Here is an 8,391-nt window from a genome sequence, read left to right on the forward strand (position 1 = left end):
TCGGATGGTAGCAATTCATTTGTGTCTTATTTCATGCAGTAACAGTAGTATATGGATAATCTATAATTTTTATATCTAGATTAATTATTGAGTTTTCTTTCACACTTTCAATGAGCAGTAGGGTGTATTTAAACCTGAAAGCATTATAAAGGAATATCTTACTTTAGTGTGATCGGTAAAATAGGATTGAAAGCTTTGCAAATCTTTATGAAAAATAATTATTTTTTTTACGACATATAAGAGGGTATAGAGTTATATCCTGATTATCTGTTAAAACAAATGTTTTGCTATTCAAAAGCAAATCATTCTAAATATTTCATTCGATTCAATTAAAATGGTTGAAAAATTAATTGATTTTCCGCGAAAGAACTGTCATTACAAATAGAAAAAGAATAGCACCCTTCCTTTCCATAAACTAAGTTGGTACAATAAATTAATAACAAAGCGTTTTGTGTTTTTCATTCTCCGTTATCGGTTGGTAACAATTCATGGGTGTCTTACTTCATGCAGTTACAGTAATATTTGTAATGAGTGTGGGTAGTAATTTTTAATGTTTATATCTAGATTAATAAGTGAGTTTTATTTCACATTTTCAATGAGCCGTAGGGCGTATAAAAACCTGAACGCATTAGAAAAGACAATCACACTTTAGTGTGATCGGTAAATAAAGGCAACAGCAGTATACTGCTGTTCAAAACTCATAAATCCATGGACAAAAAACAAAATCGGGGTAACAAACAAAAACTTAGGAAAAAAGGATGGAAAGTTTTGAAAATCTTTATAAAAAATAATACGTTTTTTTAACGTATGTAAGGGGAGAGAGGTATAGAACTATATCCTGATTATCTGTTAAAACAAAGGTTTTGCTAATCAAAAGAAAAAATTCTGAATATTTAATTCGATTCAATTTAAATTGTTGAAAAAATAATTACTTTCTGCGATAGTACTGAAAATAAAATATAGCACCCTCCCTTTCCATAAACTAAGTTGATACAATAGATAACTTACGAAACGTCTTGTGTGTTTTATACACAGTTATCGAATGGTAACAACTCATTTGTGTCTTTCTTCATGCAGTAACAGTAATATTCGTATTGTGTTTGGATAATAATTTCAAGGTTTATATGTAGATTAATTAGTGAGTTTTATTTCACACTTTCAATGAGATTACAAAGTAGTGTACAAAACAATTATTTGAATACTTAGATATAAGAAGATGTGGTGTGAGTGCCAATGAGACAACTCTCCATCCAAATAACAATTTAAAAAGTAAACCATTATAGGTTAAAGTACGGCCTTCAACACGGAGCCTTGGCTTACACCGAACAACAAGCTATAAAAAGTAAAATCACAAAAATACTGAACTCAGAGGAAAATCAATTTGGAAAGTCCATAATCACATGGCAAAATCAAAAAACAAAAAGCATCAAAAACGAATGGACAAGAACTGTCATATTCCTGACTTGGTACAGGCATTTTCAAATGTAGAAAATGGTGGATTAAACCTGGTTCTATAGCGCTAACCCTCTCACTTTAATAACAGTCTTAATAAAGGGCCCCAAAATTACTAGTGTAAAACCATTCAAACGGAAAACCCAACGGTCTAATTGAACGTATATTGTGTAAAATAATAATTAAAAAAAAAGAATATTAAATAAATGCATTTCAATTTAAAGTTTTACTGAAACATAATTTAGAAAGTTTCTTTAAAAAAGTTGACTTTTCCAAACAATGTTCATTATGTATAATGTTGAATTATTTTTTTGTCGATTCGTCCTCTGTTGAAGCACATGATAGAAAAAATTCATATTGAATGTATCAAATTTTGGGTCCGACGTCCGTGGACTTATTACTCTTTGAACTTCTTTTCGGGAAACTCGTAAAAGGATCAATATCTGAAATTTTAAATCGGTTATTTTTCTCTACTGTTGAAGCATATGATAAAAAGATCATAACATGTCATTTTTCATATCGCATGTATTATCAGCCCTCGGTCAATATCAACCCTCGAGCAATGCGGCTCTTAAGCTGATATTGAACCTAGGGCTGATAATACATGCGATATGAAAAATGCCATGTAATAATCTGATATAATTAGTGCGTTTTATTTCACACTTTCAATGAGCCGTAGGGAGTATTAAAACCTCAACGCATTAGAATAGAACATCTAACTTTATTGTGATCGGTAAAATAGGATGGAAAAATTTGCAAATCTTTATTAAAAAAATTTTTTTAACGTATATAAGAGAGGAGGGGTATCTGTTAAAACAAATGTTTTGCTATTAAAAAAGAAAACTATTACATTTCATTAGATTCAAATTTTATTGGTGAAAAAATAATCACTTTTCCGCGATAGTACTGTCATTACAAATAGAAAAAAATATAGCACTCCTTCCTTTCCATAAACTAAGTTGAGAATTATTTCCCCGAGGGTATCACAAGCCCAGAAGTCAGCACTTTTTATGCTGACATGAATTGTCATTGATAAGGTTATATTTATAAATTTAAATTTTTTTTGAAATATTAAGGCTTTTCTACCTCAGGCATAGATTACCTTAGCTGTATTTGGCAAAACTTTTAGGAATTTTGGTCTAATGCTCTTCAACTTCGTACTTTTTTTGGCCTTTTTAACTTTTTTGGATTCGAGCGTCACTGATGAGTCTTTTGTAGACGAAACCCGTCTGGCGTATATACTAAATTTAGTCCTGGTATCTATGATGAGTTTATTTACTGTTTACAAATTTTAGATTTTTTGAATAGATTAAGTTAGCTGTATTTGGCAAAACATTAAGAATTTTGGTTCTCAATGCTCTTCAACTACGTACTTTATTTGGCATTTTGAACTTTTTTGGATTCGATCGTCACTGATGAGTCTTTAAGTAGACGAAACGAACGTCTCCCGTAAATACTAAATTTAGTCCTGGCCTCACGGTCATAAAAGAGGGACGAACGATACCAAAGGGACAGTCAAACTCGTAAATCTAAAACAAACTGACAACGCCATGGCTAAAAATGAAAAAGACAAACAGAAAAACAATAGTACACATGACACAGCATAGAAAACTAAAGAATAAACAACACGAACCCCACCAAAAACTAGGGGTGATCTCAGGTGCTCCGGAAGGGTAAGCAGATCCTGCTCCACATGCATCACCCGTCGTGTTGCTTATGTGATTACAATCCGGTAAATAGTCTAATTCGGTAGGTCAAATTCATGAAAGAGAAGGGGATTGTAGTTACGACGTAAGGAACATATCCGATATCATTTGTGAAACGGTTATTCCATAACGGTCAACCAACTCGTGATGGCGTCCGTAAAATTTACGAAGGGATGATTTCAACTCCACAATTTGGAACTCTTGGTTTAATAGCTTCCTTGTGAGCAGTTACCCTCTATCATGAAAATCATGATAGGAAATGCAAGCACGGGAATATCGTATCAATTGGGAGATATTTACCCCGTATGCAGGTGCTGCTGGAATGTTGCTACTTAGAAATGGAAAGTTCACAATTGGAAAGCTGAAATCATCTCTTTTGTCGTAAAGTTTTGTCTTCAACCGACCCTCATTGTCAATTTCTAGATGTAAGTCAAGATATGAAGCCGACTTAACTGTATCTGTAGTATCCTTTATCTCCAATTCGATGGGATTAATGCGATCCACATAGTCACCAAATTTTGAATTGTTTAGTGAAAGAACGTCATCTATATAGCGGAAAGTAGAGTAAAAGGATATTGCTAACTTGTTATCTTTCTTCCTAAGAAGTTCCTGCATGAAGTCAGCCTCATAATAATAAAGAAACAAGTCAGCAAGTAGAGAGGCACAGTTTGTTCCCATTAGGATAACTTTCGAGCATGATTTTTGTACTCAGACTCGAAAATCAACCAATCAAATTGCTCGATTTAATGTTTCGAGCATGATTTTTGTGCTCCGAGCACTGAGCAAAGTTTTATAGATATAGGAAGATGTGGTGTGAGTGCCAATGAGACAACTCTCCATCCAAATAACAATTTAAAAATTAAACCATTATAGGTTAAAGTACGGCCTTCAACACGGAGCCTTGGCTCACACCGAACAACAAGCTATAAAGGGCCCCAAAATTACTAGTGTAAAACCATTCAAACGGGAAAACCAACGGTCTAATCTATATAAACAAAACGAGAAACGAGAAACACGTATATATTACATAAACAAACGACAACTACTGACCATCAGATTCCTGACTTAGGACAGGTGCAAACATTTGCAGCGGGATTAAACGTTTTAATGGGCCCAAACCTTCTCCCTTTTTCTGAAACAATAGCATAACATCACAACATATAAAAACATACGATATGCCTTCAAGGCCTGGTATCTATGATGAGTTAATTGGTACAATAAATTACAAAAAAGGCGTCTTGTGTTTTCCTTACACCGTTATCGGATGGTATCAATTCATAAGGATTTGGGTCATACAGTAACAGTTATATTTGTATAGTGTATGGATAATAATTTTCTGAGTTCATATCAAGACTAGATTGTGAGTTTTATTTCACACTTTCAATGAGCAGTAGGGTGTATTTAATTCAGAACGCATTATAAAGGAATATCCCACTTTGGTGTGATTAGTAATATAGGATGGAAAGTTTTGCAAATCTTTATAAAAATAATAATTTGTTTACGGTGTATAAGTCAGATAATGCATATTTTAAGGTTTTTCTTGTCTAAGAACACACCTCGGGTCCAGTATTGCTACAAGAAAGACCTCCCGACGGTCGGTCTTTCATTTGATCAACCCTCTATGATATAAGTAATATACTTCATTTCGCGAAGAAAAACATATTTTATTGGATGTTAATCTTATAAACATACATGTATATCTTACCTTAGTGTACAGCGGATTCCATGATCTCCACTGTTGACAGGAAGGAAATTGTACGGAGTGTAATTTTTCGTGTGCACATCTTCACTGACCACCCCATGTATAAGGAAATATTTCAGTAGATATCTTCAAAAAATTATTCCAGTTTTGTTACTCTCTATACTCTCATTTTAATACAAAATCTCCAGTTTACCACTTTTATTTTGTACTACCAAATATTTTTAATGTTTCTTAATTTCTGTTAATAAACCACGCATGTAACAGTTATACATAAACAGTCTGCTTGATGTTATACTGTGTAACTAAAAGTAAAGAAAAAAGGAAATAATACTGAGAAGTGTATACATGTGTTGATGCGTCATCAACCTCACTTGAGTTTGTATAAACAACATTATGTCGTATAAAGCTTTCGAACTTTGAACGCCTATAAATAACTAAAATATCCATTTTAAAAAATTTCAAGAATTTATAGAGTCTATCTTAAAATGAGGGTACTTTTTTTCTAAAATTGAGGGTACTTTTATATGGCCTTCCAAATACCGTTTCTATCCCTTACATCACTGAAAAGACATTTATTTCGAAATCCGGACTTGGTGTACTAAAAAAATATTGACACCTTATGTTTGTGGCATAACATCGTGGCCACAAGTAAAAACATTCTGTTTAGTATTGAATTTATATTAAGATCCATTTTGTTACATCTTGTGATCAATTTTATTTGGCAATCGACAATGGCTGTCAGCAGGGTTAAATAACATCAGCTGTTCGACCTGTTAGCCAAATGCGTTTTGTTTGAATTTTCTTTTAATTTTTTTGGTCTTTTGGAAAATGTTGTATGTGCTGTTTTTAGACCCTTCTACAACGAAATTTGTTTTACATGCACACGTATAAAAATTGCGGTTTTTATCCAACGCAATCATATGTTTGAACGTAGTTTTCAATTCAGACTCGTTTATATCTTTTCGTTCATTACCAAGAATTAGTCCGGTTTAAGGGAGGTAATCCAATCTTGCCAATAAATTTATTTCAAGGACTGATTACTCTAGCATACGTTGTTATCAATCCATCCCAGCGTGTGTGGTTAAATATCGAGGTCTGGCAATATGCCAATAAGATTCTTTTACTTTTTGTCTCTTATCTTAAATTCATGTTATAAACATACACAACAAATTTTCTGATTATATCATGGAAATTGATAATATTTTTTTTTAGATTCCTAAAATAGTTCGTAAACGTGACCCGTTCTTATGAACGCATATATAACAAGCTACTGTCCTTTTGGCACATTCCCTGTTTCCCCTCTCTATTTTATTTCAGTTTTGAGACGTTAACTGGTTGTTACAATTAACAACGTGTCTTTTGTTTTAAATTTTATATTACATGTTAGTTCTGTTTTAAATTAGATTTTTCATTATCATTCTTTTTTCGAGGAATGAGAGAATTGGTTTTACATAAAGTGTTTGTTTGTTCTCCACATAATATTTCGCTTGTAAAATTTGTAGGTCGGTTTTTGTCCTTTTTTCCTTTTTGTGATTTGAATCTTTAACATAAAAGTTTGCCAGTTAAATAATTATAGCTCTCCATTCTTTTGCTCATTCAATAAATCGACAATCGTCTATACTCGAGCAACATTCATCAAAATAGTCACGTCAATAGCATGACATAAATGTGTTTTGAGTTATGATAAACGATGGTGTAAACGGCAATGAGACAGCAACCAAAAGACAAAAACCAAATAACGCCACGATGGCAATACTCAGTCTACATGGTCCTGGCTTGGTACGGATATAATCATACAATTCGGTCATATTATTCGCACATGAGTTGCATTGAAATAAGTATATTTTTCTCTACGACAATTTTTTATACCCAATCTAATACTATATGTTAACGAAGGAACCATAGGACGATAGGCTTTATTACAATTCAATCCCATTGCAATATTATGAAAAGTTATCAATAAAATGTCTATACACGTAAAGAAAGTAATGCTTACGAACAGAAATGGTTGTATTCTGACTGTAAAGACGCAGCTCGTTTTTTCTGACTTGAACGCAAACCGAAGTTGTTCAGGTCCTATAACTATAAAAGTACAATACTTAATACAATTTTCAAACTTTAATAACATGACGGCCAATGAACTCAGGTTGTGAATACTTTATAGCTAGTATGCAAAATCTACTTAAAAGGGTTGTGGGATACAAGAGAAGTTGACTTATGACTCACAAGTCGAAAACAAACTTAAAAACACTAACATCGGCATGGATGGAAAGTAAGGCGTAAATAAATTGACATATGGAATAAAATAAAATACAAGTTGTTTCCATCGAGAAAAAGAGGGGGAATGTCTTTGCCAAAAGCACCATTATGAGAATTGTTATCTGAAATTTACCTTATAAATATATTTGCATTATAAACAACTCTTAATGAAATAAACTCGCTATGTTTTGACACCAAGCAGTCTTAATTATGCATAGAGGAGAAATAAATAAACCAAACTCAAATTAATCTTGCACAAATATGAGATGCGGTGCTTAGAAAAAAAAATTCTAGCAAAAAGTATCAATATTGTTCCGATCGACTGCCAGTTGTTTACCTCCTTGAATATCACATGTATGATGTACTCCGCTGGAGGTTATCAAACACCTTACTTTTCTGGCAATATGACAAGTGGACAACGCAACTACCGCATACTATGAACAGATCATGGAAGTATTATATTGAAATTTTACTTCTATGTCCAGATCAAGGGGATTCTAAACTGGTCAACCATTTCATCTAAAGCACCACCCAAAAAGTGATCTCTTAAACATGCTTCAAAGTAAAAAATGACACACGTACTATCGTCTGTGTTAAATTTTAAAGAAAGGATATGACACTGGTCATTCTTTTTTTGTGAAGAGAATTGCTGTATTTATTTTTTTCTCTTTCAAGAAATCATCAAACTATATAGTTTTGTCATAAACTTTATATAGTGTATAACCGATACAGAGAAGCTCTACGTTATTATAATATCAATTATCAGTACTGTTTAGCCATCATATCAAACAATTTTTGAGAAAAATATATAGTCATTCATGCTTTATGTGATTATTTTCATTGTTTCGTACACAGAATCTCTTGACTATATATAAATATAACATGATGTATGATGGCCATTGAGACAACCATATACCAGAGTCGATCGCCTACTCTTGTTTAGTGTGTCCTCATGTACCTGCAGCTCTCTTTTTGATTAACTGATCTAATCTGTTTTGGTTTTATATAAATAAACTCATCATAGATACCAGGACTAAATTTTGTATATACGCCAGACGCGCGTTTTGTCTACAAAAGACTCATCAGTGACGCTCGAATCCAAAAAAGTTAAAAAGGCCAAATAAAGTACGAAGATAGAGAGCATTGAGGACCAAAATTCCTAAAAGTTTTGACAAATACAGCTAAGGTAATCTATGCCTGAGGTAGAAAAGCCTTAGTATTTTAAAAAATTCAAAAATTTGTATACAGTAAATTTATAAATATAACCATATC

The 8,391-nt window shown here is 32.6% G+C and overlaps 1 protein-coding gene across 2 annotated transcripts in view; it reads right to left on the minus strand.

Annotated features, from left to right (window-relative positions):
- The window catches only part of LOC134709994 (E3 ubiquitin-protein ligase DZIP3-like), a 30,781-nt gene extending 25,699 nt beyond the window's left edge, over nt 1-5,082 (minus strand). For both annotated transcript variants that reach the window (XM_063570123.1, XM_063570124.1), the window contains exon 1: nt 4,864-5,082. The gene's annotated coding sequence lies outside the window, so the exon portion shown is untranslated. The remainder of the gene's footprint in view (nt 1-4,863) is intronic.
- Nucleotides 5,083-8,391: the final 3,309 nt, after the last annotated feature.

This window comes from Mytilus trossulus, chromosome 3, assembly GCF_036588685.1.
Source record: "Mytilus trossulus isolate FHL-02 chromosome 3, PNRI_Mtr1.1.1.hap1, whole genome shotgun sequence".
In the NCBI taxonomy this organism is placed as follows: Eukaryota; Metazoa; Mollusca; class Bivalvia; order Mytilida; family Mytilidae; genus Mytilus; species Mytilus trossulus.